We start from the raw sequence: 23,033 nt of genomic DNA, 5'->3' as shown, positions 1-23,033 counted from the left end.
GACGCGGTGGGCGGAGCAGATGCCGAGCGTAGCGTTTGCCCAGCGGACTGGCGAAAGCTACGTTCTCCGTGGCGCCAACGCTGGGCCCCCCTGGGCCCGGCCTTCCCCCCACATCCTCACTTTACTCTTTTATATGAAATTAATGCATGCTTTTGTTAAGAAAATAAGGACAAGTAGAACTAAGAGAAAGATCTCATGAATCCTACCACTCTGAGACAACTGCTATTAATTTTATGTCCTTCCAGACTTTTCTATGCCCCAAAACACAGAGGTATAATGACATGAAAGGGATCGTGCCATTATAGTGTTTGTTTATAATAATATACTTTCGTTTTTAGAGCAGTTTTAGGTTTACAGAAAATCGAGGAGAGAGTGCAGTTCCCTTATACCCCCTGTTGCCACCCTCATAGTTTTCTCTGTTATAAACATCTCGCGTTAGTGTGGTTGATCTGTTAACAATAGATGGGCCAGTACCTTTACATTATTATTAACTAAAGCCCATAGCTTTAAGGTTCGCTCTTTGTGCTGTGAAGTTTAGTTTAAATAAATACATGGCGTCATGTATCCATTATTACAACACCATAGAAAATAGTTTCACTGTCTTAAAGTCCCCTGTGCTCCTCCTGTTGTCTCTCCCTGTCTGACTGGTGCAGCTACTAATCTTTTTATTGTCTTTCTAGTTTTAGCTTTTCTGAAAAGTCATATAGATGGAGTCAAACCATAAGTAACATTTTCAGGCTGGCTTTCACTATGCTATCTTTTAAGATTCTTCCATTTCTTTTCATGGATCAATCACTCATCTCTTTTAAAAAAATTATTTATTTTTAGAGAGGGGGAAGGGAGGGAGAAAGAGAGGAAGAGAAACATTAATCAGTTGCCTCTCTGGCACACCCCCAGCAGAGGGGACCTGGCCTGCAACCCAGGCATGTGCCCTGGCTGAGAGGGGAACCTCAACCCTCTGGTTTGTGGATGAGGCCCAGCCCACTGAGCCACCCCAGTCAGGGCCACCTGCTCATTTCTTTTTATCACTGAATAATATTCCATTGTGTGAATGTATCACAGTTTATTTATCCATTCACCTTTGGAAGGACATCTTCCTTGCCTCCAGTTTTTGGCAGTTATGAGTAAGGCTGCTATAAACAATCATGTGCAGGTTTATTATACTGTTTTCTAGCTTGCTTTTTTCAATTATGTTGTGAATGGCTTTTGGTATTATAAATACAGACATATATCATCATTTTGATGGTGACATGAGTCTATCACAGTTTCTTTAACCAGCCTCTGTTATTAAACATATAGATTGTTGTCTCTGATTTTGAACTCCTAAATCTGCTCTGTCTAGCTGGTCTATACTTGACAGTATCTTATAGTTAAGGCTGGGCTGCCTGAGCCCTGCAGTTGAATCTCAGACACCCCACTTACCTACTATGTGATTCTGGGCAAAGTTTTTCATTCCTTATGCCTTGGTTCCTCATCTGTAAAATGGGAATAATAATTGTCCTTCTTGTGAGAATTAAATGAACTGATGCCTGTAAAGTGTTTAGAACATTTTAAGAACTGCCATAGGTAAACCCGTAAAATACAGTTCTTATTATTTATTATCTATTGAATACCTACTGTGTATCCTGAGTTAAGCATTGTGGAAATTATCAAAGACAAAATCATAGTCCTGGCAGGGTGGTTCAGCTGGTTGGAGCGTTGTGCCATACACCAAAAGATTGTGGGTTCGAACCCCAGTCAGGGAGCATATGGGAGGCAAACTATGGATCTCTCTCTCTCCCCACCTCCCTCCCTCTCATCCTCTCTTTCTCTAACATCAATAAACATATCCTCAAGTGAGGACTTAAAAAAAGTCGAAATCATATGTGTAATCTTACCCTCAAAGAACTTTGGTTCAGCGGGAGCTGAACCAAAACACAAAGCACAGTAATACTCTTTGTTTTCTCTGTGCTTTGTGTTCTGGAAATGAATGTTTGGGGAAGAGGTTGAATAGGGCATTTTGCCCAGGGTGGAACTATGAGTTCCAGGGTCATAGTGGAAGAATGAGAGAAGTAGGAAGAATGAGAAATTTAAGGGATTTAAGGGATGTGCATAAGCGTCCGGATGATGATGGGTGACCATCAATGGATGTTGAGTTTATTACTTTTTCTATGGAAAATTATTATATGATTAGATGATGATTCTTTATCCTGTTCATGTGGTAAGTTTTAGTGATAATTTTTAAATTTAAACCAACCATACATTCTTGGAATAACACAAACTTTCAGGATGTATTTATTATCTTTTGTGTATATTGTTGAATTCACTTTGCTATTATTTTGCTGAGGATTTTTTGCCTCTGTGCTCATTAGTGAGATTGACTTATATTTTTTCTTTTATTTGTTATCCTTGTTAAGTTTTAGTAACAAGGTTATGCTGGCCTCATAATTTGAGTTTGGGTGTGTTTCCTCTTTTTTTGTTCTCTAGAAAGTATGTGTAATCATAGTACTTGTCTTTCTTAAATATTTATCAGAATATGCCAGTGAAGCCTTCTGGGATTGGAGTTTTCTTTGTGGACGATTCAAATTATATACTCAATTATATTAATATATGGAATACTATTCTGATTTTCTATTTCTTCTTCTGTTGGTTTTTGTAAGTTGCAGTTTTCTAGGAACTTTCTCAACTCACTTAAATTTTCAATTTATTTAAAGAGATCAGGTTGTTCATGATTTTATCTTTATAATACCTATAGGATTTGTAGCAATGTCATTTTCATTTCTAATATTGGTAATTCATGCTTTTACTTTTTTTCATTATACATTTTCTTAGGGGCTTTATGTTTTATTAATGTTTTCATAGAACAGTCTTTTGACTTTAACCATTCTTTACATTATAAGTTTGTTTTTTGTTGCATTCATTTCTGCTCCTGTCTTTATGGAGTCCTTTAAACTTTTAAAATTTTAATTTGTTTGAAACATAGAGTTACTATATGACCCAGAATTCCACTTCTACATATACCCAAGAGAAATGGAAAGAAACAGTCCAATCTATCATTTTACAGTATGTAGTTAGCCCATTATTTTGGTCCTGTTTTTAAAATCTTTGCATTCTGCAAGATTGTGACAATGTTCTCATATGTTTTCTTCTAAAAGTGTTTTTGTTTTTCCATTCATATTTAGATCTGCAGTCAGTTGGGATTTTTTTTTCTGGTATGATATGAGGTAGGGTATAAGTTTATTTTCTATATGGATATCCAGTTAGTCCAGCACTGTATCATAAAATATCTTCCTTGTCCCCAGTGGACTGTAGTGTTACATTTGCTATAAACTAGGTGACCAAATGAGTCTGGGTCTTTTTATTGCTTTATTAGTCTATGTTAGGATGGATACATGTTGTCATTTTATTTCTGCTTTCTATTAGCTTGAAAATTATATACTTTTATTATTCTATTAGTGGTTATCCCAATGATTACAAATAAATCTGTGATGTATCAAAGTCTAATATTACTTTGTAGTTTTAACTTCTTCCCAAATAATGTAAGGAATTTAGAACACTATAACTCCATTTACCATCCACCTCAACTTATATGTGATTTGTAAATAGCATTTTATTTCCATATATTTTATACCTCAAAAATATTCTTATTGTTTTTGGCAATCAATAGTCAATTAGATATATCTATATTTCTGCTTATTTTGTTACTCTTCATTTCTTCCTATATCTTTGTACTTTCAACTGACATGTTTTTTCATTTGCCTGAAGAACATCCTTAATGCTTCCTTTGAATCATATCTGCTGGTGATGAATTCTCTTTAATTTTATTTGTTGGAAAATGTTTTTATTTATTCTTCAGTCTTGAAGAGTATTTCTGCTGGATATAGTATTAACACTCTGACGATATTATTGCATAAACTTTTGGACTTCTTTGTTTTGTTGAGATTTTATATATCATTCTAATTACTACTCTTTGAAGGAAAGCTATCTATTTCCTGTTCTAAGATTTTCTTTACATTTGAGTTTATGGTTTGTCTAGATGTGGTTATCATTCTTACATCCTCTTTTGGAGTTTGTGGGAATTCTTGAGTCTATGACTTGATATCTTTAATCAGTTTTGGAAAATTCTTAGTCATCATCTCTTTAAATATTTTTTCTGCCTCATTTCTCCTTCCTTTATGTATGGAACTCCAATTGCATGTATGTTAGATCTTTTTTCCCTTAAGTTTGCATTCTCTTTTTTGACACAAATTACCAACAAGGCCATGACCTAGGAATCAAAAATTAAATAAAACCTCAGAATTTAAGACCAAGAAACAAGCTAAATCACACATATTTTGATCAAGAAACTAATATTGTGATTTACCTAAATAAAAAAGTATGCATATGTTCAATTATCACATTTCATAGTTCAGAAAAGAGGCATTAAGGATTCATGCCATAAGTTTACTTACAAACACATCTAGTTTGTTGAGTCAAACGGTTTGAAACATTTTTCAAAGAGATAGCACCTCTTAAAATGTTCCTTTTCGTATCTGTTTCATAGATTAACTAAAAGAGCCTTATTTCTTAAGCAGTTGGTATCTTACTATAGAGAAAGGTGTGGCAAATCCAGATCCAAAGTACTTAATCATCAAAACTAGGAACTGCCACTTGTTTCCATTGAAAATGGCAAATTCTTCCCTGAGCCCTTGTCACAGTGGCTCCTATGGACCACAGAGGCTGTGAAACTCTGAGCGCTCTGTCCCAACATTGCTCTGTCCCAACATTGCTCTGCAAAAGGCACAGAAACAAAAAGTGGAGGAAAGCTAGGTCTTCTTAATGTATTGCTTCTTTTTACTTATATATCTTATTTATTTTTGCAATCTGGATATAGCTGTAGTTCCATTTTTAGCACATTAATTCTCTCCTCAGCTTTGTCTGATCTGCTATTATTAGTTCCACACATCTGGTGGTTATGGTATTTTTCATACCTAGAATTTCTATTTGGTCTCCTTTTATAGTTTCTAGTTCTTTAATAAAGCTATGAGGGAATACAAAGAATTATTCAGCCTATTCACAAGCAGGTAGACCTTTGCCCGAAGACTGGCTTTGAAGCCATCTGAGGAGCTACTGGAGCCTATTGCAACATGGACGGTGGCCTATGAACAGCTCTCTATTGACCAACAAAGAGCTTCTTAGTTTATGGATGGAAGTTCCAAGGTGAATGGACAGCATCCTGCTTGGAAGGCTGCCACTCTGATTGAAAAACAGTCAAAACAAGTCAGCTCAGTGGACTGAATTGCCTGCTGTTTGCCCCTATGTTTGAGTTTTTATTGACTCATGGGCAGTGGTCAATGGCCTGGCCATATGGTCAGGCAGAAGGGCGATGAAATACCGGCCAAATAAAGGGATGCCCATATGGAGCACAGCTCTATGGAAACCACTGTGGGAGTTTGAGGGGTGTATTAAAGCAAGACACTTCAATGCCCATCTTATTTGTGCCTGGGTTGTAATTTAAATGGTGACTGAGTGATGACACTTGGATGTTAATGTCATTGAAAGAAGATTTTTATTACATTTCCTGAGAGGAGGGGGCATGTTATGCCACACAGGTTCACAAGAAAAAGCTCCAGTGTTGGTCAGGAGGCAGAAAGCAATGAGGTGAAGACCTAGGCCAGGGCCTTTATTTGGGTTTCCATGGGGAAGGCAAGACAGGGCAGGGTAAACAGCTTAGGATTGGCTAGTTTGAATAGTTCCAGTGGGCTTTGGGGCATAGGAGCTGTCCCTAGCTGTCTGGTACCTGCCCTGGGTTGGTTTACGGCAGGGGAAATATTGTCTTGGCATGTGAGGGTAACATAAGGGGGTGGTTAAAAGTATGGACTCTCGCTTGTAGGGGAGGTGTAAACAACTTCTGCCGTTAGTTTGGCCCTGTGATTAATGGATGCCAAACAGACCAATACAGACTCTAAGAAAACATAGTTGGAACACCACTAGTAGAAACTGTTCTCAGGATCAGAAAGTCACTGGATCCAGTGAGTGGACATCCTGGTGTACGCACTTGAGGTGGCCACCTACGGGTATGAATTGAATGAACATTGTGGGGCTGCAACAGTGCATATATGGGCTGATTTAGGCATCATCATTTGGTACCTTCTGAGGCACAAAATGACAATAAGAACTAAGTGGCAGAGACTGCAGGTGGCTGTGGGGAAGATTCCCTGGAGAGAAAGTCCTGAACATATCTGGCAAGTGGGACAGATGCTGATAGCACTGGGAGCCTACAAAGGGGGCCTGACAAGAACAAGACACTTATTTTGGACTGGGCCTTGCATACCTCGTGGTAGATGCAAATGCCCAGAGTACCAGTAGGGAACTGAAACAGGAGATAGATAATACAGCAGTTTGGACCTCCATGTCACATTTCTTCATACTAAGGACATGCTTTATAGCCCCTAATGTTCAACAATGGTCAGAGAGAGAGCCTCCTCAGAATGACAGATTGATAGAGAATTGGAGTAGGCAATTAAAACACTGTTAGTCTAAAATGGGAGGAGATTCAGACATGAAGTGCTGGCTTATGTGACTTCATGAGCATGTACTGACACTCAACATAAAGGGTGCCAAGGCAGTGTCCCCACTACATAGATCCCTCCGCTTTTTCGGTGGATTTGGGAATAGGGTGGGGTGGGGGAGGGTGCTGGTCCAACTATACAGTTCTTTCTACGGGGAAAGATGGAGATATAACTACATATTTTCTTGCTGCATTACCTCAGCTTCTTTTTCCTACCTGATGAAGTGGTCCTAGAGACAAGACTGCAACTATAAGTTCCCAAAGAAGAGATGATTTGTAAGGAGGGTGGATGGAAAGGGAGCCATATACTAAACCTGACAGACTCGGGGAGATCAGGAGAGTGGGCCCTACAAAGAACCAGTGACCTTTTGCTCTGCGAGACAACATCCAACCAACTGAGCTTGAGCCACACTGGTCAGGGCCTGTCTATTGTCTTTCTGCATCTAAGATGACCTACATGTGGAATGTCAAAGTAATCTCCTTTTCCAGACTTCTCGGGGCACATCCACCACACCAGAGCATGAGACCACAGAACCTCTCATTGTTATCTGTTCCTTAAGTACCTTCTCTATGTACTGGTAATGTTAACTGTTAAAAGTATATGCCTCTCCATTTTACTCTTTATCCAACTCAGCTGTTTCCCTGCTTTGCTGTCTCCTGCCTCCCTAATCTAAGACCACCGGTGAATTTCATGTAACCCCCCACACCCCTTATATCTCCTCCTTTGATTCTGATGTATAAAATAAGCTGTAAAACTAACATTCTCTGGAGCATTTTCTCAATCCATTGAGATTTAGCTTCTTGGCAATTGTCATCAGTTTGATTCAAACTCATAAAAATTCTCCATGTTTGGATGTTTCTTACATCAACAAGAGGAAACATAAAGATTTAAAAATATAGTCAGAATTCCTGGGGACTGAGGAATAGAATAAAGAAATAAAATAAGTCAGTGTCATAAACCTGCTAAATTACTAAAATCAAATAGGTTGAGGCATGAGGAAATGATCTTATTCTTGTTTTAACAAACCTGGGAATTTAAACTTTTGAACTTTCCAGTCTTGCATCAATACATAGATACACATAAGACCTCCAGATAACTCTGATTACCCCCTGAAGAGCTCATGTATCCAGACCACCTGACATCCATTATCCAGACCATTGGACATGACCAGGCCACCTGGCACTCATCATCCGGACCCCTTGACAGCTGCCTGATAACCAATCCTAGGGCTAAGGATGTAGGACTGATTACTTTCAAGAATGCACTATAAGAACTCTTGACTTTTCTTTCCTCTTCAGAACATTTCTGGTTTTTTGTGCAGCTGTGTTTCCAGTTTGCAAACCCTAGGACCCTTGAATAAATTTTTATCATTGATTTCTAGCCAAAGCCTCCAGACTTTTTAAATTCATTTGACAAGCCTGATGAAACAGGTTATTCCTTCACCTGATCTGGCAAAATTGAGGATAACAGTGAATACATCTATATTGCCCAGTGGTAGAAATAGCCCAATAGTGTCAAGAAGTACAAATTGGTAGTTACAAAATAGTCACGAGAGTATAAAGTACAGCATAGGGAATGCAGTCAATAATATTGTAATAATTATGCATGGTACCAAGTGGGTACTAGAATTATTGGGGGGATCACTTCATAAACTATGTAAATATCTAACCACTATGCCGCATATCTGAAACTAATTTAAAATAATGTTGAATATCAACTGTAACTGAAAAAATAAAACAATTAAAATTTTCTATCAAAAAAAGAAAAAAGAAGTAGCCCACTAGTTCTGCCTTAGATAAATGAGAGTGAACTGAAAAGGAGGCACTTGCTAGACCAGTATTGCAGCCTATGATCTAGACCAGTATGGTGGCCCAACCTAACAGCCCTTCCAAAAGTGGAGAGGTTTGGGTGTGAATAAAGAGAAAGAGGCATAGCAGCTGAGGGTAAAGAAATAAATAAACTCAGTGAGGGCAATCTAATATTACATCAACATCTCAAATGAGGCTCAGAGCAAGATATGATATTGTCTCTTAGCTTAAGTATACCAGATACCTGAAAGAGTGAAGCCATATACTTTGGAGACTACTGCTGCTTTTGGAACCTGAGAAGATGGACTGGAGACCTGCAAACCTGAGTGACCTTGCCCTAGGACACATTTTGGTCATATACTTGTACATGTTATGATAATGGACTAGACTAATGGTTGATCAGTAACTGAAGGAAGCAGTAGTAATGTGCCAGTATCTTTCCTTTTTTTCTTTTTTAAATTGTTATTTATTGGTTTGAGAGAGAGAGAGAGGTCAATTCACCGTTCCACTTCTTTATACATTCATCGACTGTTTCTTGTATATGTCCCCTGCCCAGGGATCAAACTTGCAACCTTGGCATGTGGGGACGATGCTCTAAGCAACTGAGTTACCCAGCCAAGGCTCCAATATCTTTTTACTCTTATTTTTCAGGTTACATCTACCATAGTGTGAAAATGATGTAACATTAGCATTGTTGTCAAGATAATAATACTGATAGTGGTGGTCAAATGCATTAGGAAATTGAGTTAAAAATCTTCCTATCCCTATACGCCACTCACTCCACTAAATATTAGGCATATTTATGTTGGACTATTCCTATGTATATTATATAAATGTTCCACCAAATTTAGATGCTCTGACTGTGTTGATCATTTTGTTGTAAGGGAACCATGGCCCAAGACTAAGGGTAGGCTTGTGTTTATAAGAAAGAAGTTGTCTGGTCTTTGTCTTGGGTTTCTGAAGAGAGCTTCTAAAACCCATAGAATCTCCCAAGAGTGTCTTTGTGCTCTTGGGGAATCACTCCTGAGTTTGTGCTAATGAGGTCACTTGAGGTGAGACCTTAGATAACTTCAGGACCAGGCATGATATGAGACTCATGATATCAGCCTGATCTTGCAACTTCCAGGAAGAAGATGGGGCCTGGAGATAGCGTCAGGTCACATAGACCAGTGATTCACTCAAGCATGCCTATGTAATGAAACTCCAACAAAAACTCAAGATACTGTAGCTCTGTGGAGCTTCATTGTTGGTGGACATACTGAAGTTCCAGGAAAGCGATATGTTCTGATTCCGTGGAGAAAGGGCACATAACCTCTGTGCTTGAGGACTTCCCAAACCTCGCCCTGTGTGTCTCTTCATTTGGCTGCTCCTTTGCAATAAAACTGCAGTTGTAAATATAGTGCTTTCCCGTAAAGTACAGCATAGGGAATATAGTCAATAATATTGTAATAACTATGTATGGTGCCCGGTGGATACTGGAAATATTGGGGGGGAACATTTTGTAAGAATATGATTGTCTAACACTATGCTGTACACCTGAAACTAATATAAAGTAATATTGAATGTAAACTATAATTGAAAAATAAAATAAAAAAATATATAGTGCTCTCCTGAGTTTTGTGAATCATTCTAATAAAATACTGAACCTGAGGGACTCATGGGAAACCTTGAATTTGTAGCCAGTTGGTCAGAAGAGTGGGTGGCCTTGTATCTGAAGAGAGGATGGTCTTTTGGGGCACTGACGAGGCCCTTAAACCTGGGGAGTCTGATGCTCACAACGGTGGTTAGCATCCCGATGGTATCAGTACACCAGCTGGTGTTGGGACAGACTCCAGTTTTTCCCCCAGCCCCAAAAGCCTGACAAATACTCTGCTCCGCTTCCCGGTTTCTCAGTTGTCTCTTCTGGGCCCATCAAATGTCCACTGGGGAAGGGCAACGCTAATAATGAGCTTACCTCTCTAGATTTCCTTGTTCTGAATTTTGGCCCTATTATTCTGTAATTCCTTGCTTTTCATATACTGTCCATGTTTTCTATTGTCCTTAGTTTGGTCTGAATTATCCAGTCTACCATTAATGAAAACATAAATCGCTCTTATCATAGATTTTTCCTTTTTTTCATTGTATTTAAATACACATTAAAATGAATTTATCATTTAAACCATTTTAAAGTATATAATTTAGTGACATTGTTGTACAATCATTATCACTATTTGGTTCCAAAACAGCTTCAGCACCTCAGAAGGAAACTTCGCATCCCTAAACCGTCAGCCCCCATTCCCTTTCCCTCCAGCCCCGGGCAACCACTAAACTGCTTTATGTCTCTATAGATTCGTCTACTCTGGATTTCATACAGATGGAATCGTACAATATATGGCCTGTGTCATCTATCACTTAGAATGTTTTCAAGGTCACAGATCTTTGTCTGTGGTTTTTTCCCCCTAAATATTCTACAGTTACTCTTTTAATTTCCTTTCAACACAGAAGGCATTTAGGAGTGTTTTCTAATTTTTGTTCTATTTTTGCTGTTAATGGTCAGTTTTGGTGCATTGCAGTCAGAGAATAGGACTGATTCTATTTTTATTTTTTTATAAGTTATTTTCTTGTGACCTATTGTTCTATCAAATTTTGTAAATGTCTCTTGATGCTTGCAAATTAAGAAATAGTCTATATTTAAGATACATATTCTATGTACTTACCTGTCTGTCCGGCTAGTTAGCTATCTATTATCAATCTTATTAAATATATTATTCAAAATTTCAAAATCACAACTTATTTTCTCTCTCTCTGATTTCAAGGTCTGAGAGAGGTGACTTAAAACATCTTATCACAATTTTATTTCAGCTTTGCATTCTGTAAATTAATCCTTATAATTTTTATATTTTTACTTTAAATATTTCAATGCTATTATGTATTATAATGTTTCTTAGCTTTGTTTAAAAAAAACAAAATTCAGCTGAGTAAATCTGAAGATCTAATCAGCTTTATGAAGCTGATTTGTGAGCTGAACAGCATCCCATTTAAGAACTACAAGGACCCTCCTAGGAGTTGTACAAAATGGAGGATTTTATAGAAGAAGGGTAGGGCAAGGAGCTATTAGGGAGAGAAAAGAAAGGATTATTTTGGGCGAGGCACTCTTCTGTGGGGGAAAGGAAAGAGGGAGGGTTTTCATTGTGTAGGCTGCCTCTCTTTTCTATGGGAGATGGAGAGGACCCCTGTCACAGATAACCTTACTGGTGCTTGACCAGAAAGTTCCGTCCTGTTTAAGATTGTGTTTCCGGATGGAGTTGAAATTGCAATTAGATAAGATATAAAATCTAGTTTTGGTATCATGGGTTTTTAGCATGAATGATGCCACTTTGGGTCTGTGGGGTTTTTTGTTTTTTGTTTTTAACAGCTTGAATTCAACTTATTATTATTAACAAAACTTTGGCTTATTTTTTTGTATTTGCCTGTAATATATTTTTTCCTTCCTGAATGTCAACCTTTTTGGGTTTTGTTTTGGGGTATGTTTCTTGTTGGTAACATGTGACTGGCCTTCATTTTCTTTTAAAAAGTGAGTTTATATTGGTTTTATTTATCCATATATCAGATAGAGATAGTCTACTATCATATTTTGTGTTTTCTGATTTTGTGCTTCTCTGTGGTCTGTTTCTGTTTATTGCTTTCTGGCAATTTGGATAATATTCAGACCTTTTAGTTCTACTTGTGGTTACCTTTGTAATTTTAAATATGTTTAACCAATATTTCTTAATTTGTCATCTTTGAGAAAGAAGCAATATCATTTACTCCCTCCTAAGGAAAATAAGGACATTGGCGATTTAAAAACAAAAACAATCATCCTTGTAGCTGTTGTGGAAAATGGTATGGCGATTCTTCAAAAAAATTTTAAACATCACCATATGATCCAGTAATCCCACTTCTGGGTACATATCCAGAAGAAATGAAAGAAAGACTCAAACAGATATTTGTTCATCTATGTTCATGGCAGCATTATTCACAATAGCCCAAAGAGGGAAGCCGCCCAAATATCTCTCAACAGATAAATGGATAAACAAAATGTGGGATTTGATTATTATTCAGCTTTAAAAATGAAGGAAATTCTGACACGTAATACGCCATGGATAAACCTTGAAGACATTATGCTAAATGAAAGAAGCCAGTCACAAAAGGACAGATACTGTATAATTCATCGTATGTGAGATTCCTCAAGTTGTCAAATACATGGAGACAGAAGGGAGAGTGGTGGTTGCTAGGTGCTGAGGGAAGAGAAAATGGGGAGTTAGTATTTAATGGGGACAGAGTTTCAGTCGGGAAGATGAAAAGGTTCTGGAAATGGACAATGGTGATAATTGCGTAACGATGTGAATGTCCTTAATGATGTGGAATTGTACATTTAAAACTAGTTTAAATGGTTAATTTTATGTTATATATATTTTGCCCTAATAAAAACAAACAAGCATCAATCTCTATTCCTTGTATTTGCTCCCATTTCCCTTTATAATGATGATTTTGATTTTTGCCCTCCATAACCTATTGTCAGCAGCAATGAAAAAATAATTGGTAGGTTCATTTTTCAAAATAGTTATAACAATTGTATTGTTTTCCTGGGAAACAATCACTGCAGTTATTTATGCTTAATTCGATGTTTAAATGGATGTAATGCTTACCGTCAGTTTTTTTATACCTCAACTCCCCCCATGTAAGTTCTTAATTTGGATTCATCTTTTGGTGGTTTTTTAATATCTTCAGATAGAGTGATTGACTCTTTGATGATAGAATGAATCATAAGAACGTAACTTCTCAGGCGATGTCTTTGGAGGAGGCCCAGGGAGAACTTCCCTGCTGTCATTAGCTCCGGGTCCAGCCCCCACCATCCCTTTCTGGTTTTCCCTCAGTTCTTGCCTACACCTTGTCGACAGTCCCTGCACTGAACTCTCCTCAGTTACCCAGCTTGAGGGGGGCTTCTGTTTCCAGCAGGGACTGCGACTGATGCAGCCTTGGCCTCCTCTTCCTCCTCCATGTGCCCCTAGCCTCCTGTTCCCTTTCGCTTTGGCCGTCCTTGGCCGTCCCTCCTTTTCACCCCTCCCTATTCTCCCTCCTTTCTTCTCCCTTTTGAAGCTCTGTGACACGCCAGTACGTAGGTTAGTATATCTTGCTCCCCATCTGGTCTGTGGTTGCCCTTGTCCCTGGGTGGTCAAGAACAGAATATTCCTTCTTTCTGCACCGCTCCAGATTCTGGCTGATTTTCAGAATGTGCATCCCATCGTCCAGCCCCAGAAACCCCGCCCTCACCAGCAGCCCAGCAAAGCTCACGGTTCTGTCCTATGCTTTTTCCTTATAGAAAACCCATTTTATTTTTTATTCTAACACCTTGGGAGGGTGAGTGAGACCAAATCTGTTACCTCAGTGTCTAGATGGAGCATTAGCTGGTCCGGGCCAAGGCATTATGAGCTGCATTTTTATTGCTTTCCCAATCCTTGTGTGCAGATTTTATTGTGCTAGGAGCTTAAAATGTAATAAACAAGGAGAGAAAAAAGATTTTTTTTTAAGTTACTCTGGCTAAAGACTCCAGTCTAAAAAATTCTTAACAGACCCTTGTAAGTCCTGTTGCTGGGTAGTATTTGTCCAACAGACCTGGAACAGTTTAAAAAAGGAGTGGGGGTTTGGTTAACATTAAAGAAACACAAAGATTTTTCATCTGGCTCTGGAGGAGACCAGAGCCACAGAGAGAACAAGAAAAGAAAGAGGGGATTGAGCATTTTTGCAAACAAATGATAAAACTGCCTTTTAAAGAAGTGGGGGCAGGGGACCCCTTGTCCAAACAAGACATTTGCCAGGGTAGGAAATCATTTCTGCAATTGTTTACAATGCTTAGGCAGCCCGTCCAAAGTCAACATGGCCTGGGAGCGTTGCCCTGGGGCCTCCTGCTCTTTGCCAGCCTCCTGCCAGCTCGAGCTCAGCTATTTCTGGGACTTCGTTCCCTCCCTTGAAAAACAAACTGTGGCCCTCGCTGTCATCCCCAATAAAACCCCCAGTTTTTGCAGCCTTAATCATGTTTTCCAGAAGAGTTGTCCAACTGGGGGCCTGGATTCAAAGTGTTGGGCTTGGGAGAGCCGGGTTGGGGGGAGGGGAGCTTTTATTTGCAAGGTGCCAAGGTGGAAATTTCCACTGCATTCCAAGATGGCTCCACCTGTGGCGAAGGAAACCTATTCCTTCTTCAAAGAGGAGACCCTGGCTAATGAACGTCCTGAAATTTATGTCCTTTCCTACAGGTTGTTCCAAAAATCCAGAGCTAAGTTTGCTTTTACTAAAAAGCACCATGATTATTAGCAACAAGCATTTACATCTAGATACCACTTCAGTGTAGAAAAGACTTTCCCTTCTGTTACCTTACTTGATCTCCACCATGAAAAAGGCATTATTAATCTCATTTATTTAATTAATCCATTGTTTGGTTTCTTGTTTTCTGTTAATAGTGCAGTCACGTGGTCTGAAAATTTTAAAGTGAAAATAAAGTATCCCTCCGCTCTGTCCCATCCCTCCATTCCCCATCTGCCCACAGGTAACCACTGTTGTTCATTTCTTGTGTATCTCTTCAGGGATTTTTTAGGTGTATGAAAGCTTATTGGGATGGTGCAAGGAGACAGTATTGCACTGAGACACTGAGACAGAAGAGTTCCAGGCACTCGTCCTAGCTCTGCCTCTAACTGCTGTGTGACGTAGTGCCTGCCACTTTCCCTCTCGAGATCCCCGTGTGCCATTTGTGAGAATGACCATAGTAGTAGCTAACATTCATGAGGCTTCTATGTGCCTGCCACTGTGCTAAGTGTTCTTACATGTATTCGTTGAATTAAGCTCACCACAAGCCTATAAGGAGGCATCATTCACCCCATTTATCAATGACAAAACTGAGGCACGGAGAAATTAAGTAACTTGCTCAGGTCATAGCTACTTAGAGGGACAGCCTGAAGTGTATGAAGCTAAGCAGTCTAACAGCAGAGCTCAGTCACTTAAACCACTGAACTATTACACTGCCACTCACTGATGATATTGACAACCCTAAATGATGGTGGCCTAAGGCAGGAGGCTGGCCCAGAGCGGTTCCTCCCAAGTCTGGTATCTACAGTCCGGTGTCCAAGTCCTGTGAAACTGTCCAGGCAGCTCTGACTCACTCAGCCCCTTTTAGACGCGATGGCGAACAGCTGGTAAAGAGCAGGAGCCAGCAGGGTAAGGCTCAGGCAGGAACCCTGATGTCAGCCCGGGCCTCCTGCTCTGTCCCTCCAGGGGCACCCGGACACCTCCTTGAAAACAACAGTTCAAAATTTTTATCAGAAGTAGTAATGCACATCATTTAAAAAGTCAATAGTATTCAGAGGCTTATAACAAGACAGCAAGCATCCCAGTACAACCACTTTTAACCTTTTTGGCTACTTCTTCATGTATTTATCTCCATTATTCTAAATCAGAGGTTTACTTTTTCTATAGAAAGGCAACCTCTTTCAGTAAAGGGCCACATAGTAAATATCTCCAGCTTTGTGGTCCATACAGTCTTTGTTGCAACTACTCAACTCAGCTTGTAGCTAGAAAACTGCCATAAGTAACATATAAATCAGTAAGAGTGGACCTGTTTCAATACAACTAAACAAGCAGATTTATTAAAGAAGCAGATTTATTTACAAAAATGGATTTAGCCTGCGGAATATAGTTTGTTGTTACCTGTTCTTATTGTTTAAATACCTATTCCTTCATTTTCTTAATTTGCAATTTTAGGCATTACTCATTAATTTTCTATCATGCTAGACAAGAATTTACCTTTCTTAAACAGCTCCCCTACCTGCAGTTGTTTGTCCTCCTAAGATATCTAATAGGGTTATATTGTCAGTTAAATCAATATTCAATGTTTGCATTATTATGACTGATGAAACACTCTTCTCTGCTGAGTCAGATAGTATACCATGTGACATTTCCTGTCTCATACAGCTTTTGTTTTTATGTGGAGTTGATAACTATCTCATTCTTTTTTTCATTTTCATAGTTTCTTTGATCTTCAACAGCCTCTCTAAGACAGTTTTCTACAAGGTTAAACAAATGGTACATCTATGTCTTTTTCCTTTTAGTGTCGTTGTTTTACTGGAGCCCCCTAGCCTCCTGCTTCAGTGTGGACTGGACTCGGAGCACAAGCTCAGGGAGTCCTGGGCTTGAGCTCAGCTCTTGTTCTAAGACTTCTTTTCTCTTAGAAAGAAAGGAGAAATCCACCTGGTCTCTTTTCTGTGTTAGGTCACTTTTTCTCAGATCCCACCTCTTTGCTGACTTCCTCATTTTGATAGAGCACATTCTCTAGTAACTTCCTGTGAAAAAGTATATAAGACTTAAAATTTTGAAACTTGGTCATCTGAAAATATCTTTAATCTACTATGACTCTTGAAAGATAGTTTTGTAAGGTGTAGAATTCTAAACTGAAAATCAGTTTTTTTGTCAATATTTTGAAGCATACAGGTTGTTAGAGTCTGATATATACACCTTTTTTTTACTTTTAGATATATAAACCTTATATAATTTTTTTTACTTTTTGGGTAGATAAGGTATTTTTTATAATATATATTTTTTATTTTTAAAAAAATTTTATTTATTTATTTTTAGAGAGGGGAGGGGAGGGAGAAAGAGAGGGAGAGAAACATCAGTGTGTGGTTGCCTCTTGTGTGCCCCCTACTGGGGACCTGGCCTGCAACCCAGGCATGTGCTTTGACTGAGAATCAAACTGGCGACCCTTTGGTTCGCAGGCCGGCGCTCAAGCCACTGAGCCACACCAACCAGAGCTTATAATATATTTTTTAAAGATATTTTAATTTTTTTTAGAGAACGGGGAAGGGAGGAAGAAAGAGAAGAAGAGGAACATCAGTATAAGAGAGAAGCATTGATTGGTTGCCTTCAGGACACACCCAGACCAGGGACTAAACCCGCAACCCAGGCCTGTGCCCTCATCGGAATCCTTCCGATTTGTGGGATGATGCTCAAGCAACTGAGCCACTCCAGCTAGGGCATAATATATTTTTGATTCTTAATTCTTTGTATGCAATCTGTTTTTCCTTCCCCAGAAGTTTTTATATACTTCTCTTTATTCCTAATGTTCTGAAATTTGAACATGATGTGCCTTGGCAAGGCCCACTTTCTAGTCATTGTGCCAGGCATTCAGTAGACCCTTTGAGTTTGGGCATTCACGTCCTTCAGTTCTGAGAAATTTCTATGTAATATTTCTTTCTTAATTTTCTCCCCTCCATTTTTCTGTTCTTTCTTTCTGAAACTTAAATTCACTGCCTTTTAGACCTTCTTGGATTGATCCTTTAATTAAATTTTTTCTATTTTCTGCCTCAATCTTTTAAATTTACTTTTGGAGTAATTTCCTAGACACTACCTTCCAACCCTTATATTTAAATTATTTTTATTCTAGCTTCCATATTTTTGATTTCTCAAAGCTCTGTCTTGTTCTCTGTTGCTTTTTATAACACTGTATTTTTTTTACTTGTTCACAGTAACTCCTCTTACTCTTCCGAGGATGTTAAATATGGGTGACACTTCTTTATTTGTAAATTTTATTTCTCCCTGCATGGTCCTTGTTTTCTCCAAATTTGTATTTTTGTGTTTTTTCTATTGTCTTTAATGTGAAAGGCTTTCCTCTACCTACTGGTAATCTTTGTCTAATCTTATTGAAGAATGAAACACCGAGAAGCTGTATGGAAGTCTGAGAGGGTTGTCAGCTGGTGGACCTCACTAAAGGAGATGGAGCAGGGAGAGTATTTTGGGAAGAAAGCCCTAAGTGTGATAATCAACTAAGTCTCCTGGTTTTGGCCTCCTATTCACCTCCTGCGTTACCTGGTACCCCCAGCTGCCAAGCCTTTTTGGGTTTCTTCCAGATGAACTGGTTTCTTCTACTCTGATACGACGGCAAGACTCCTCTATCAGCTTTACATTCTCCCCAGGTGAGGACAGCTCTTTCCCCCTATTGTTTCCACTCCCGTACTCTTGTCCTTGTGGGCTTAGAGTTTGTTCTTATTACTATGGACAAAAAACAGTGGGGAGGGGATTCTATGGAGAGTAACCTCATAGCAAGATCTGATCTTAAATTCCTAACTGGGCAGGTCAGTAAACTTTAAAAAAAAAGTTTATCTTTGTTTTCAGCAAGCCCTGTCCATTGTTTCTGTGCATCTAGGTTAACACACCTTAGAAATAAACCTTAACGATTTTCCAAGAGAGCACATAATCTTAACTATCCAGTAATCCAATCCCTGCCTCGCTTTCTCCCATCCTGATGTAATCTTCCTTAAACTCCCTCCTAGTTTCAAACGCAAAAAAGAAGCTGCAAATTGTTATTCTCTGGAGTATTTGAGATCTTGCTCCCTGGCATATGTCATCAGTTTGGCCCAAATAAACTCTTATAAAAATTCTCTACGGGTTTGAACATTTCTTATGTCAACATTACAATGTCCTCTAACTGGTCTTTTGATTTCCATCCTTGGCTTTTTACAGTCTATTAATCCACACACAAGCAAGAGGGCTGCTTTAAACAGGTAAGTCACAATACCAGATTGTGGACATTCCATGGGGCACTGCCCTAACTTCTTTGATAGTCGAAGTATGATAAAAAGAAGCACAGGGAACGGGATTAGAGACTATCTGAGATTTAAATACTTAGGAGACCTAAGAAAAATTGTGTCTGGGCCTGGGTGGCGAAATTGGTCAGAGCATCATCCCAATATGCCAGGGTTGTGGGGTTGATCCCCTGTTGGGGTGCATGCAGGAGGCAGCAAACTGGTGTTTCTCTCTCACATCAATGCTTCTCTCTCTCTCCCTCTTCCCCTCTCTCTTTAATGAGAATAAAATAAACCTTTAAAAAAAAAGATGAAGTAAACATGGCAAAATGTTAGTAATTTTTAAATCCAGGTGGTATGTTATCCCACCTTCCCTTCTTTTAAATATGTTTGACATTTTGTTTTTTATTTTATTTTTTTAAAGATGTTATTTATTTATTTTTAGAGAGAGGAAGGGAGGGAGAAAGAGAGAGAGAGAAATATCAATGTGTGGATGCCTCTCGAGTGCTCCCTACCGGGAATCTGACCTGCAATCCAGGCATGTGCCCTGACTGGGAATTGAACCAGCAACTCTCTGGTTCACAGGCTGGCCCTCAATCCACTGAGCCACAGTGGCCAGGGCAAAAATGTTTGACATTTTAAAAAGAAGAGGGAGTAATATGCCATTTAAGCCTTTCCATGGCTTCCTAACTCCTTAAAGTCAAGTCCAAAGCTCTTGTTATAACGATCAAGGCCCTGTGAGATGTCTCCTCTGCTGCCCCTGAACCTCAGTGTCACACTAGCCTCTTCACTGTTCTGACAGAAAACATCAGTGCTTTCTCAGGACCATTCCATTTACTGTTACCTCTGCCTGGCACATTCTCTCGGCACCTCCAGAGTCAACAGGCCAGTCCTCTGCCCCATTCAGAACGCTGCTTCAATGTCAGCCAATCCGAAAGAACTTCATTATCTAAAACATGTCTTCTCTTTCCCGTGGCATTTCCTATTCACCTTTCCCTGCTTTTGTTTTTTCTAGCACTTATCATTACCTGCTGCTTTTTAAAAACTGCAGTAAAATGTACATAATGAAAAATTTACAATTTTAACCATTTTAACATGTGCAATTGGATGGCATTAACTACACTCATATTGTTGTGCAACCATCACCACCATCATTTCTAGAACTTTTTGTCTCCCCCAACTGAAACTCTGTATCCACTGAACACTAACTCCCCGTTTCCCCCACCCCCAACCCCTACTGACCGCCATTGTACTTTCTGTCTCTGAATTTCTCTACTCTAGATACTTCATGTTAAGGGGAATCATGGTATTTGTCCTTTTGTGACTGACTTATTTCACTTAGCATATCTTCAAGGTTCACCCATGTTGCAGCATGTGTTGGAATTTCATATGACCTGTCATTTTATGTATTTGTCAATTTGCTTATTATCATTATTGTCTCCACACCATTCCCAACCCCTCTCTCACTGGAAGGTTAGGTCTGAGGACGAGAGCTTTGTCTGTTTTGCTCCTTTATCTTGTTGACGTAAGAAAGTCTAAACCTGTAGAGAATTTTTATGAGTTTATTTGAGCCAAACTGACAACAAATGCCAGGGAGCAAGATCTGAAATGCGTCAGAGATTAACAATTTTGCGTTTCTTATATGCATTTGAAGTTAAGGAGGGAACACAAGGAACATGGCCTGAAAGTGGGAGAAAGCAGGGCAAAATTGGGTTACAGATTTGTTACGATTGTGTGCTTTCTTAAAGTCAGTTATGACTTCAAGGGGTATTGTTGTGGCATTTCAAAGGCGTGCTAACCTAGATGCACAGGAACAAACTGGACAGGGCTTGCTTAAAAACCTTTATTAAAAACGTGATAGGCTTGTGGTCTGACTACTCACCATGACCTGCCCAGTTAGAAATTCATGATTTATTACAGCACCCTCTTTTCATCCACAATCTAGAGCAATGCCCGGGCACAGAGTAAGCATTCAATAACTATTTGTTAAGTCACTTTCTGCCTGTTGGGGTAATTTCCTTTTTTGCATAGAGCTGGCCTTCTTCTCTGAGCATGACTTGTCCATTCAGCAAGGAATTTTTAGCCCCCACTGTGCTGAGCACTCTGGGGTCCAAAAAGGTAATACAGTGAAAGCCACGTGGCTGAGAGGGTAAGAGTGATTGAGGGGGTGTCTGTTTTCCTTGAAACTGAGTCCTAACAATAACGTTTGAGCTCTTGGATCCAGCCATGCCTGAAGGCAAAGATTCATTTCCTGGAATTCAGCTCCCTGAGCCAATATATTCTCAACTCCTCCCCCATTTGTGTTTATTAGTCTTACTTTGATTTGAGTTGGATTTCTATCACATCTTACCAAAAGATTTCTTACCAATATAAGGGAGATGAACGAATGGAAATTTGGTACAGAGAAGCTTCTTGCGGCGTTAGGAAACTCAGAGCTATTCCCCGGGAAAGGGTTAAAGGACCTGGAATCTCCATCCGGAGAAAAAGGAGCCTCTGGGAGACAAGGCCTATCTTTGGATAAGTAAAGCGCTGTCGCTGTCGTAGGGGAAGGAATGAGATTTAGTTTAAATGATGCAAGAGGAAACACCAGGCCAGCAGACAAATGTTTTTAGGAAAAGATGTCAGTTTAGTTGAAAGAAAAATGTGAAGGCCTTGGGAGCAGCCCAGAGGTACAGTGGTGACTTGGGAGTGAAGGAGCCCACGGTCGGGGCTTGTACAGTAAAAAAAAAACCCCAAAAACCCATCCTGCAGGGGTCTCGTTTTTGATAGCCCTTAGGTTCCCTCTGTCTGGAATTGGAAACTCTCTGCTTGTGCTGTCTGATGCAGGCAGAGAATCCGTTTGTCACATGAAGTTATTAAACATATGGCCCTTCCTCCTCGCCATCGGGCCCAGTATTGATGTCCCAGAAGTTAATTGCAAGATTGTCCAAAAACACAATGGACATGAGCTGAAAGTCACATTGGTCCCTAGGTAATAAGAGAAGTGGGCTTTTCCAGGAATTTGAAAAAAAAGTTTTTCTTCTTAGATTATCCTTTTCTGTAAAACAATATCTGGAAATAAAACATGTGTTTTAGGCCCTGCTGGGTGTGACTTGGTTGGTTGGAGCATGGTCCCGTAAACTGAGAGGTGGCTGGTTCAATTCCCAGTCAGGGCACATGCCTGGGTTGCAGGCCAGGTCCCCACTGGCAGCGCGTAAGACAGGGAACCAATTAACGTTTCTCTCTGACATCGATGTTTCTCTCCCTCTCCTTCTCCCTCCCTCTCCCTCTCTCCAAAATTAGTAAGCATGTCCTCATGTGAGGAGAAAAAAAAAAGACACATACTTTGGTTTTCTTAAGAATTGTTTTTTTATTTAATTAAGAAGAGTCTGGGTCACAGTCTTAGACAGTTTCTGAATGGAAACTGCAACATAGTCCTAAAATAAAAGATGCTTCCAACAGGCTATGATCCTGGGTCCCCAAGCCATTCTCATGGCAATGCAGGAGGTCTATAAAGAGGCTTCAAACCTTCACCTGCCTGTCTCCCCTAGTCCCACAGACCTTGCTTTTAGACCAGCACCAAATCTTCAGAGGCTGTTTTTGGATAGGAAGAAAAGCTATAGTGACAATACATCCATCTAGCATCTCTGTGGTGTGACAGGAAGAGTGTGATCTTTGAAGTTGGACAGAACTGAATTCAAATTCTAATTCTAATTCTACCTTGGATCAGATACTCAGTTTTCCAGAGTCTTAATTTGCTCACTTACAGAAAGAGGATAATAATGCTCTCTTAATGGGATATTTTGAGTATTTTAAAGATGATTCTATTATGTGCTCACTACAGAGGATGGATTATAATTGAAAGAATGAAAAAATATTTAAATAATGATTGTTAGAAGATCAGAAGTTCTTCAAAATCCAAAGGGGGTTCTCAAAAGTTTGGTTTTCAGGTACAAGTAGAGGCTAGAGAGAAAGACAGTGAGAGTTATTGTTGGGAGAAGGTCAAGGAGAGTATAAATGAGAGTTGGAGATTTTCAAAGCTTTGCATGGAAGATCCTGCTACTTACCCAGCCAAATCCATCTCCCTTTCTTCCTGGGCAATCAGCTAGATCATATTTCCCAGCCCTCCT

The 23,033-nt window shown here is 39.4% G+C and overlaps 1 pseudogene; it reads right to left on the bottom strand.

The window, feature by feature from the left end:
- Nucleotides 1–4,538: 4,538 nt before the first annotated feature.
- Nucleotides 4,539–4,729, bottom strand: LOC129063292 (cytochrome c oxidase subunit 7C, mitochondrial-like; annotated as a pseudogene).
- Nucleotides 4,730–23,033: the final 18,304 nt, after the last annotated feature.

Source organism: Pteronotus mesoamericanus, unplaced genomic scaffold (genome assembly GCF_021234165.1).
Source record: "Pteronotus mesoamericanus isolate MK-2021 breed Mesoamerican mustached bat unplaced genomic scaffold, CSHL_Meso_final contig_164, whole genome shotgun sequence".
In the NCBI taxonomy this organism is placed as follows: domain Eukaryota; kingdom Metazoa; phylum Chordata; class Mammalia; order Chiroptera; family Mormoopidae; genus Pteronotus; species Pteronotus mesoamericanus.
Note: the sequence above shows the minus strand (reverse complement) of the source record. Positions and strands in the feature narration are given on the sequence as shown.